This window comes from Magnolia sinica, chromosome 14, assembly GCF_029962835.1.
Source record: "Magnolia sinica isolate HGM2019 chromosome 14, MsV1, whole genome shotgun sequence".
In the NCBI taxonomy this organism is placed as follows: Eukaryota; Viridiplantae; Streptophyta; class Magnoliopsida; order Magnoliales; family Magnoliaceae; genus Magnolia; species Magnolia sinica.
The window spans coordinates 75,577,446-75,589,507 of NC_080586.1; the positions used below are offsets into that span (position 1 = coordinate 75,577,446).

Genomic DNA, 12,062 nt, shown 5'->3' on the forward strand with positions numbered 1-12,062 from the left:
CCTAAATTTTGGTACATTATTAAAAAATTAAATTAAATATTTAAAGATTTTATTTTTAAATAAAAAATAAAAACAAGTCAATAGTTGAGTTGGTAGTAATATTCTTAGTTGAGAGAGAGGTTTAGGGATCCATTCTTGAAATGGTAATAATAAATTTTTTATTAAATATCAAAAAAAAATTCAAATTCAAGATAAGGGAGAATGTGCTCATCCTATCTTATGAGAATTTTCTTTAAAAAGGGATACGGAAGGTTTCTGCATTAAAAAAAAAGGAGATAGGAAGCCCTAAAGTAAAAGGAAGAGAAAATTCTAAGAAGGCTCGATCAGGTACGTTTTAATCGTTAGATCTTTTTAACTTTTTATTATGTTGTTAATTTCTTCTTGATCTATACAATGGATGGCGTGGATCATCCACACCATCATTGTATAGGTGTGTAGAGTCAATTTTAATAAAGTGATGTTTTTATGATTTTGGTCTAATTAGTAATATTTTAGGAATAAATTAAATGGATGGAATCTGATTGTGTTAAGATAGATCTGTACGGATCATATGATCCTTAAGGCCAAAATATACAAGAGCCATAATTTTTAGATCAATCTAACGATCAGATAGGCCACATTAGTCAGATCTAAAAGTGTTTAATAAATGAATCTTAGATTTTTTGCACAAGTGTTGGTATCACTTGGCGTAGAAGGTCGAGATGGGCCATCGGTGTATGTGTGGTTAGATCCACACCATCCATCTAATGTGTAGAGACAAAACATGATAATACCTCAAGAATCTGAATGATCTGACCATCCGATGGACCACTCCGATCAAGTAATTATCATTCAATTTTATAATCTTAAAAAGGAGAAAAAAATAGAATAGAAATTTTAATTATTTGATTATTTTGGATCTGGCCACCTAGGATGTTAATCAGAGGTGGGCCCCACCATGTAATAAAAACATATGAATAATAATGTTGTTGATATAACTGATAGGATTTCTGAATTCAAACCAACATAATTACCCTATGGATTCTACACTATCAGACTCAGGTGAGTAACCCAACTTGTCTCATAATTCATTAAAATTAAAATAAATCATTGTGATTGTTTGATTGATTTACTAGTTTGAATATTTTGATATGATAATTGTACGATAAATTTATATGTGAATATTTTAATCAAGATAACTATGTCAAATATGAAAAATATGCATTTACATATCATCCTTCATTCATTACATTGCATAATGCATGGTCGATCCTAGGAGCCCTCCCTGGAAGAAATGTCGATCCTGGTAGAGCGTTACCAGATGCGGGCTATGCCCAAGCCTACCGAAAGGTGGAAGCCTACCCAACGGGTGGATGTGGGTTGACGACCTCCAACCCAAGCAGATGGACGATCATCCCATCTGATGCATTCATATATCATTTTACATTCATATCATTGTACATGTATTTATGTACTATTTTAATTGCTATGATTATGAACCATGCTGGGTTATATCACTAAGCCTGGCCAGCTTACATTTTTATTGATGGAAAAACCGTACAGAGGAGCCATTAGCAGATGATGTGACGCAAGAACCGGAAGGATCTACTATACCTGAACACGACCTGCCTGAAACATGGTCATACCTATCCAAGGATGAAGTGGCGGCATTAGAAAATTTTTAATTATATGTTTTATTTGTTAGCATAGTTTAATTAACGAATAATGCATACTGACATTTATTTTGAGACTTTAAGCAATTATTTAGATTTATTTCTTTGTAATAATGTTAGCATAGAATAAATATCATTATATTATAATGGTATAATAAATGAATGATTTTAAGGTTTATTTTATTTTAAGAGTTGTCAAGATTTATATATGTTTAGTTGATTGGTGCTAAGTATTATGCATGTGTGATTGAGATTATGATGGACCTTATATTGAATATAATTATCATCTCTGATTAAACTGATTAATGAATCAAATTAGTACACTTTGTGTACGAGTTACGAACTGAAACTCGGGTCTGAGGGTGCACACTCTGTACCCGGATTTCGGGATGTGACATAAAATGACTCGTGTGCCACAAGCAATTTCAAAGTAATTTCTAAGTGCCTGTGGATCGTCCATCATACTGCTGAGTATCAAAGTTTTTCCTCTCTCTCTCTCTCTCTGTATAAATACTCATAAAATTCATCCTTTAATTGTGTTATCAGTTATTCGGTGCAACTTCAACAAGAAACGAGAATGAAGTTGATGGCTATTGTTCTAGTTTGGCCACACATAGAAAGGCTCTGATGAATGAAGTACATGGACAAAAGAAGCAGCAATCATTGAAAGAAGGGGCTAATGGAGAAGGAAAAGACGAGGAGATCAGCAAACTTGGGTACAGTGCGACCAATGTCAATAACCACCATAATATTCCAAGGCAACAGTTTAGCAATTGGAATAGCAGCCCCAACCAGAAGCCTGGAGATGGATCTGGTAGTGATGATAATGATGGCAACAATGGTGGAACCACTAATTAGATGTGCTTTCTACTACTAAATACTTTGTAATTAGTTGTGTGAAGTTGCTGTATATTATGTTTATAGTTATCTTTCTTGCTACCATTGCTACTCTCTCTCTCTCTCTCTCTCTCTCTCTCTCTCTCTCTCTCTCTCTCATCAAGAACTAAATACCAATAATGGATGGCAATTTTTCACTGTGATGTAAAGATCATAAGATGGAGGATTAGCATTGATATCAAGGTATTCAAAATCAGTTACGTAAAGGTAACGGTCATAACCATCAGGCGTTATGGGGTTGAAACGGCCGTAACAGCCATTATAGAAAAATAGGACATAATGATCCGTAACGGCCCATAACAGTCCTATAATGGTCCTATAACGGTTTTTTTAAAAAAATAAAAATAAAAAAGAACCGTAACAACTGATACAGGGGTTATAATGGTCGTTACAGCCTATATCATAACGGTAATGGTGGTGGCCGTTACGGCCACCATTACCGTTTTGGAATACCTTGATTGATATACATGTCTTGTTGTGTGTGTTGGAATGTATGGCTATTGATGGCCTCTACCGATAATGGCTCCCCTCTTCTCTTGTCGAAAACCTCACCCAAGCATGTTAACTACGGAGTTGATCCAATGAGATCGGGTGCATAAGTGCTGATATGATCCCACCCATAGACCTTGGTTTTCTAAATAAATTTTTTTCGTGTTCCACAAATATCTTTCCTAGTCTAAAATGGACTTTATATTATAAGTGATAAACAATGAAGGTAATGATCATTTCTTCACACTTACTTTTTCTAGCCAGAGCATATATCCTGGCATTGGAAACTACAAATGTGGCTCCTTGTTTCTCATTTGAGAAATCAAAACCTTTTATTAGGATATTTTCTCTCGGATAAGAGATGGTTCTTCATGTGGATTGGAAGTTACACTCCTCAATCAGAGGGTGGTATCCTTTGGAATGGAAGGTTGTCATTCTTGATTTAAGGATATAATCCTTTGGCATGATTTTGGCCCACCCATAATGGACCATGTGATCCCTAGGGATTATTGAGGAAATACTTTGGCATTTAACATGAAAGTGTTTAGCATTCATCTTAGATCAGTTAATATGGGAACTAACGAATCGGATCTAGTTTGAAATCATCGTCACTATTCCTTAGCTTACGCGGACCGCGGACCGGGGCTCCACATGTTTAACCTTTCATATTTATTATGAAAATGCATAATTTCTATAGACATTGGATTTATTGATCCTTGGGCAAAGTAGGAAGATTGGTTGAATGACTAGTGAATTTCTATAGCAGACATTGAAATCAATGGTAAAACACTCACTATCGGAAAAATGGATAAGGCTACGGATTTTATCCGTAGCTAATCCGTAGCTACAGACATATGGCTATGGTTTTAGTCCATATCACGACTGTCGTCGTAGGTCCTCAACCAATAGGTCGAAAATCTATGGCTACGGATTTTATTTGTAGCCATAGCTTAAGATATCTACGGATATAATCCGTAGCAAATATTTCTGTAGCCTACAGCTACGGATATTATTGGTAGCCAAAAGTAGTGTTTGATCCGTAGCAATATGCCGAATTTTATAATAGCTACGATTGTCAGATTACCAGCTACGGTTAATATCCGTAGCTATTTCCTACATTAAAAATATATATAATCATTTATTCATTCAATTACCACCTGCATAATCATTCATTCATTCAATTACAATCATTCATTCAATAATGAATTAATTACAATTCTTCATTCAATCAAAAGAAAGTGAGCATAGAGAGTGTCTTGGTAACTATGAAATCCACACTGATAGTAGACTGAGAGGTCAGAGTTTGATCGGAAGGTGACTGCTTGTGACATTTTGGAGTCTGCTGTGTTCTTGAAGGTCATGTCTCAGATAATAATGCCTCAGCCAATGACTCCTACACCAGGAAATGACATTGATTAAATGGTTAGGATATGAAATGATATTGATTAAATGGTTAGGATTAACTGATGACTAATGATATACTTGTTGGTTTTGTTGTCTGCATGGTTAACTTTTCAAATTAATCAAGCTTTGAGACATTTGAAAGGTACTGGAGGCTTCCGTACTTATCTCTAATAAACATGCACACCATTACTTTGGAGACAACTTTCAGATAGTATTAATCTCTTGATAAGCAATTGCATAAGTGAAATTAAAAATAAAATTTTGTAAGGTAAAAAAAAAAAAAAAAAATCAGAAATTTATAATGGTGGACATAGATATCAGCTTAATCAAAACTTCCGCCGGTTCCAAAAAGTTTTTAATGGTGGACGTTGAATCCCCACTGTGTGGTCCACTTGAACCTTGGATCTACCTCAGTTTTGGGCTCATGCCCTAAAACGAGAGCCCCACACAGCCCCTAGCTTCACGGATGGTTGGGTAAGTTAGGTAAAATGTCTAAAAATGCACACCATTGTAGCCTTCTTGGGTTAAAGAAGTTTTGTGCCATGTCATATTTATATTTTTCTTTCATCCTAATGGGAATCATTTTTATCAATGAGTTTGAATGGCATATGAACATCATTTTAACTCCCAGGAAGAATTTCAATGTTGGATGTTTTTTTTCCATTGTTTTCTGTGGCGTGGGCCACTTTGGGTGTTTAATTAAGCTAGTTCACTTTTGAGTTAATCTCATCTAGCATGAGTTGATGAAACCGATCATATCACAATAATAAACGAAAGGGAGTACAAAAACAGTAGACTGCACCACCGAGGGAGCTACACAGACTACTAAGAGCGTAAAAACAGCAAATTACAGTCCTTTAAATTTACTACATTAACTGCCCATTTAGCAACTAGAAATCTAGCTTTGGAAGCAACAAAATCTACTGATTTGGAAATCTCGCTAAAAGACCTGCCATTTCTTTCTTCTCAAATAGCCCATCACCATATTCTTTGTAAGAAGAATTGTGATCCATACAAAAAGCTAATGTTAGCACCCATCTCAGCAATGCATCAACATGTGCTTCTTCAACCACCATGAGGCCAACCTTTTCCGCAATGCTTGAAGAACCCAACCAGATCTCCTTCCAGTCATGCTGATGGCCTTCCAAATCCAAAGACCCCATTGGACCTGTATTACAACTAGGGAACAAGTTGCCAACCGCGGTCTTGGTATCAATCCCCAGTGGGGGTGGCTAACAGTGAAGTGTCAACTGACAGTGGGGTGTACTAACAAGCTAACCCAAAAAAAAAAAAAGAAAAAAAAAAAAGAAACCATTAATTAGAATAGATAAGGACTCCATATTAATGCATTCCTTTATCCAAGACCCCCACCTATTGCCAAACCTAGTCTGGTGTAAAAATAGAATAGAAGTCCCCATCAACATGGTCATATGCCTTCTCCACATCCACCTTGCATGAAATCTCTTTCTCGCCATACCCCACTTATTGGAAGTTAGTTAACAATTATTGTAGGAGATCTATAAATACTTCCAACAAACATTGTAGCGCAATTCTTTTGAAATTCAGAAATGAAAATGGATTTCTTGTCTTCTAAGTCGAGAGAAAAGGACGAAGGAGATTCCTCTTACTATTATTGAATGAATGAATGAATGAATGGTTAGTTGAATGAATGAATGAATGAATGAATTACTTCGAATTGCATCGACACTTTGCATATTTGCACACGTTTAATTAAAACAGAGCCATTCACTACATGTATGGCTATGTGATCGGCATTTCACATATTCGCACACATTTAATTGAAATGGGGCCATTCTTTACACATGTGGCCATGTGCTCAGTTTGAATTACACTATCCACCTACCTGCAAGCATACATGCCAACAAGTTATCTCCACAGACCTTTAGCATGATTGCTGCTATTTCTTTGATGCAACAATCCATGTTTCTGGTGCTACAATGGAGTAAGAAATCTCCATACAAGTTATAAACTTTCAAAGCAAATCAGGTTTTAGAATGTCTTGTACTAAATCTTTTCATTCGAGGAAATATATGATATTCATGGTTTTCTTGTCCTTGCAGTGAATGGGAAATACCATTCATTTGTCAATGTTTTTCATCCGGAAAGACGGATACCATCTTTATTTCATTTCCATCCCAACCCAATTGAAAAATCATCAAAAGATGAAAACCCAAATTCTGATAGAGCAATCCTATTGATAGGTTAATTAGATGCCACACAAATGGTGGGGTGGGCCTCATGCCACATAGATGTTACACAAATGTTTTAGGAATGCTCATTTTATCTATGAATGCTTAGTTTTTGAATCTTCCTTGAAAATGGTAAAACTTACGAGCATGGAGGACAAACTGCTACATTGCTGTCTAACTGAAGAGCTCGGACTGAGGTTGATTACTCAGTGTGCAAAGCTGCAGGAAGAAAATTTTCCAGCCAAAAATTCATATGCATGTTAGATAATCACTGGTGATTAGATACATGTTACCAAAAGAAAATGTATTGGTAAAAGAAGCAAAAAATCCAAGTGGCATGGACTGTAGCTGTATGTTTAGTACAAATAGACTAGTAGAGGCAGGAGCAGAACTTACATCTAGGAGGAAAAACCATTGTCATGCTAGAAAAATCTTGTTGTATGGAAGTGCATGCTACACATACTCCCCTAGTGACTTTGCTTATCCAAAACCATATCGAACATATAAGCAATTTCTTCAAAGAAAAACATTGCAATTCATATAAGAAGGGGTGTGTTTGGATGCACTAACAGACTCAATCACAATTGTTAGTCTGTGGAAATAACCATGTTGTTGTTTCATTCTTTACAATTCATACAGTGCATCAAGGCTTCAAATTGCAGTCACATTACTTCCAAGTTCCAAGTTGGACCTGTGAAGAACATAATTGCAATTTGAAGGCTACTTCGTCATTACAAAAATTTGGAAACATCATTAATTTCTTTCATTTCCTCCCAATTGAACTTAGTGTTGTTCGATATACATTTCATTTATCAATCCTCAACACAGCCTAAGGTTCAGAACATATTTCAAACAACAGAACCACCACAAAATACCCTCATATTGTGTAATCAACCAGGCCTAAACCTGCTTCAATTTTCCTGTGGTCTCTATCATGCAGCCCTGTAGCTCTAGAAATGCCTGCATTTTTAGACAAAAGCTGTAAGCAGCAGGAAACTCTAAAAAGGCCAATTTGATAAAGAAAATAGAGTGCAACAATCATATTAAGCAATTGGAAAGGTTCTTCATCGGAATTGACAGTTGTCAGTTCCATTAAGCATTACGGGTGCCATCAAAAACTCGAACCCTGTTATGTGGAATATGGTTTTCATCACAAAATCAATATCGATTGTACAAAGTCCTACCTGATATGAAATGGTTATTTATTCCATAGAAGAGGATCCACCTGCACTGCTTATCTGGATGACATCCAAACATACCCTTGACGATATCCTTTCATAATTGTATAAGCTCATAATAGCTTCCTCATGGAATCATTTGTCAGATGAGATACACATACACATATAGTACCAAAGCTCCAAACCAACAAGCAAATTCTGATGAATACAAGAGCGTGGAATTCACTTTCAGTTTGCTCGTTTATTGCAAATGGGGTAAGCTAGTTGAGTTTTATTTTTAAAGATTGGTACGCCCGTTGAGTATGGAAAGACCATGTTTAAGAAAGACTGAAATAACATAAATCGCACACACCAGGCTGCATTTGGATGCTCAATTGAATTGAAATCATTCAATTCAATGAAATTGAAATGACCGTCATGGGAATAACAGTCATCACAATGTATTGAATTTGATGGCCAGCCCCAAATAGCAATTCAGATTATTTCAAGCCGAACTTAAACCACATAGAATTGCATTTGATGGAAATTCGAGATCTTTGAGTAGGATGCAAAAAGGTTCACTTACCTTGAAGCATTTAAACCACCAAGTGAGACTCTAAAAGTGCCTTCCACAGCAAAACACACAACAGTTATCTCGTTGGGTAGCACGCATGGCCCATTGTTATTATTACATCTGTTTTACAAGTTCAAACATCTATTAGTAAGAAATTAAATAAATAAACAATTAAAAAAGATCTTACCGAAAGCCATGAAATAAATGAATGAAAATCTCAAATTTTCAGATCCAATCGCCATGCACCCAAACATAAAAGAATTGATCTGCATGTATGACAACAACATATGCTTGAATCTGAAATATGCAGCTCCAATCCTCCCACATGAAACATCCACCTGAAAGAATGCGCATAACCGTCATGCATGAGCAATCAATACAGGAATGTACAAGTAAAACTATAAAACTAGAGATACTCACTGCACTTTCAAGATCTCCTCCATAATTAACAATCTCATTCTAAAGCCCTTCTCCCTCCTCCTTTATCTAGGCTTGGGACTGGCAATGCAAGGAGTTGCATTGGCGGTTGCATTGCCGGAGTTAAAAAAGGGCTTAGGCTCCATTTGGTTTGAAACAAAAATGTATTCATAAATACTAATGTGATGACCAAATGGAGCCTAAGACTATAAATAAGCTCATATATAGAGTACAAAATTCATTCAATATATATATATATATATATATATATATATATATATATATATATATATATAAACCAAATCAAATCAAATAACATCTAGTGTAACTAGAAAGAACATGTAGACTATAACTATGTTGAACTATAGAGTGCCAAATTAGTTCAAAATTAAGAAACAAACAAGCTAAACATCATATAAAGTAACTTAAAAAAAACATGCACACTACACATGTTCAATTATAGAGTACCAAATTTGTTTAAATTATTGAATTCTCAAAGCCTCTTTCCCTCATTGCACAAATGATCCGAGACCGGCCTCTCCAAGTGTAAATGCAAACCCATCTTCTTTCCACAAAAGAGTGTCAGGTTGTATAACCTCAGTTAGGATAACAACAAAAGTTCCATCCTCCAACAGTTCGCAATGGACAGTTGCAATTGGATTAACTTCGTATACTTGACCACGAGCAACTACACTACATTTTCCAAAGCCAAGCAAGTTGCATTTCTTACCGATATATATAATATCTGGCTACATTTACACATAAAATGGCATTGGTATTGTTAGCGTTTATAATATAATTGTAAGCTTAATACAGTAAAAAATTTATACTTGCATGTTGAGGGTCGAATATTGCATATCAGACCCCGATTACTGACCTGATTTTACGTACACGATAATGCCTAATATTATAATTTAATCGTGTTTTTGTTGCAGGATGTAATAAGGAGCTTTGATTGAAAAAGAGTATTAAAAGTATGGATTTAATGCTCCGAAGTCACCAGAGCAAGGAATGAACTCCAGGGGACCGAGATCGATGGATATACACGCCAGAGATCCGAGAAAATTGAGAAACTGAAGCTCAAGTGACCTGAAAGTTAGTCAAAATGCAAGATCACAGGGTTTCCACCATCCACTCAGATCGAAACTTCATACATGGCCTGAGGACCATAAATTAACCGTACACGTCAAATTTCAGTCATTAGATCCTTGTGGAAGTAGCCCAACAGAGAGATCAGAGGACAATAACCATTAAGAAAGCATCTTGGACATCCTTGGGAGATCTGGACCCAAAGTGAACTGATGGAAAGAGCACGAAAAACGATGGATATTTGCCAAATTTTACTTCTTTTGGATGGTGCAATCAGGAGATACTGACGGCAGAAGATATAACAAAAGAGAATGGCAAATCTGTAAATAAATGTACCATGCATGGCTTACGTGAAGGCAATTATATTTTTAACGGTGAATGTTGTCCATGTATCGGTTAAACGTGTGGCCCACCCTGAAGTCAGATCTACTTTAAACTGGAAGCCATGGGCCAACACTATGTACAGGAGCCGATGGAGGGAGTGGATTTCTAGGACAGGCATCACAGTGGACCCCACCTACTTTTTGCGCAAAATATCCAAATTGAGAAGTTTCGCACGTCCAGTGACGAGGCGTGTTCCATTGGGTTTTGATAGTGGGCCCCACCCATCATTCCATTAGATAATCTGACCCGTCCATTTGCTCTGGAGGATGGCCAAGACCCTGGATATGATTCCTTTCTAGTCCCATACAAGTGATCGTGTGAATTTCTTATCCAAACAGAAGACGGACGGTGCAATGAAACGTTCCGTGGGCCACACCGAATCTAACCCAAAACCAGTCAATTCTACATAGTTTTTCGAGCAGAATCTAATGGACGACGTGGATCTTTCACCTGACACCAAGAAGTGGGGCCCACCAACGTCCAAAGTAAGCTCTGTTACGCACGCCGTCTTCTGCTGTGCGTAAAGGCTACGCATACAAGATCTATAAGAAGAAAGAGAGAGAGGAAGCTTGGGGGAAAAGAAAAGCTTGGCGTGGGCAGCCGTGGAGGCAGGGAACGTGAGCAAAAAGAGGAGGCTTTGGGCTGGACGTTGAGCACAGTTTGGAGCTGGACGTGGAGCAGGGAAAGAGATGGAAAGGAAAAGGTTTTTTTTCTTTATTTTTGTTTAAAGGTAGCCACATCATGACGGGCTAATCCTCTTAGCTAGGGCTAAGAGGTGAAGCTTGTATTGAGATGGGAGACTCGATTTGTTGATTTAATTATTTAATTGTGAATTAAACTTAATTATGGTTTAATTATTAAGGGATGTTTGTAGTTTTTAATGGTCTATTGTGACTGAAATTACAATGGGTCTGAGATAACTTTGAGCATGTTCCTTTCTTTTTATGTTTATGACGTCAGGAAGCCCTGTTGTTCACCATCGTCTCATGGGCATGGTCGGATGACGGTACCCTTCCTAACTTTCATGCACTCTTGATTGGTTGGTAATTAGTTTAATCCTGTTGTTTGCTTTGTCTCCTGGGCATGGTTAGATGATGGAATCCATTCTAATTCATATACCTTCATCTCTTGAAAACCAGATCACGTAAGTTCAGTTTAAATTCAATAATTCTTGATGCAGGCATAAGATCTCCCTGATCTCTACAAGTGGATCCTCTGAATCCCTAGTTTCTTCTTCTGAATTCCTTAAAGTTTTAGATAATTATTCCACAATTATTCCTTAAACTCTATTTCGTTTACATCACGTCTTAGTCTAGTTCTAGTTCTACTTAGTTTCAGATAACGTACAGGTATCGGTCCCTGTGGATTCGACCTCGGTCTTACCGAGTTTATTACTACATCACAACCCTTGGGGAGTGAACAAGTTTTTAGCGCCGTTGTCGGGGACTGACGGTTACGTTTTTCTAAAATTAATTAGTTTTAGAATTAGGTTAGGATTAGGATTTTACTAACTTTAGGTTAAAGGTTTTTATTTTATTTTATTTTATTTTTAGAAGCTAACCTGTTTTCCTGTTTTGTAGGATCCTGAAATAACTTCTAAACTGGTAATCCCTTTCTAATTCCTCTACTTTTTCTATTTTTAGAATTAGGGTTTGAGTTTTGGAAATTTTCTATTTTCTAGTATTTTTCTATTTTTAGGAACTAGTTTATTTTTAGAAACTTTCATTTCTTGTTTTTAGAAACTAAGTTAGTTATTTTCTTTTTTAGAAATTCTTTCTAATTTTAGAAA

At 36.3% G+C, this 12,062-nt stretch overlaps 1 pseudogene; it reads right to left on the bottom strand.

The window, feature by feature from the left end:
• Positions 1-12,062, bottom strand: part of LOC131225025 (alpha carbonic anhydrase 7-like) — a 127,579-nt pseudogene that overhangs the window by 65,110 nt on the left and 50,407 nt on the right.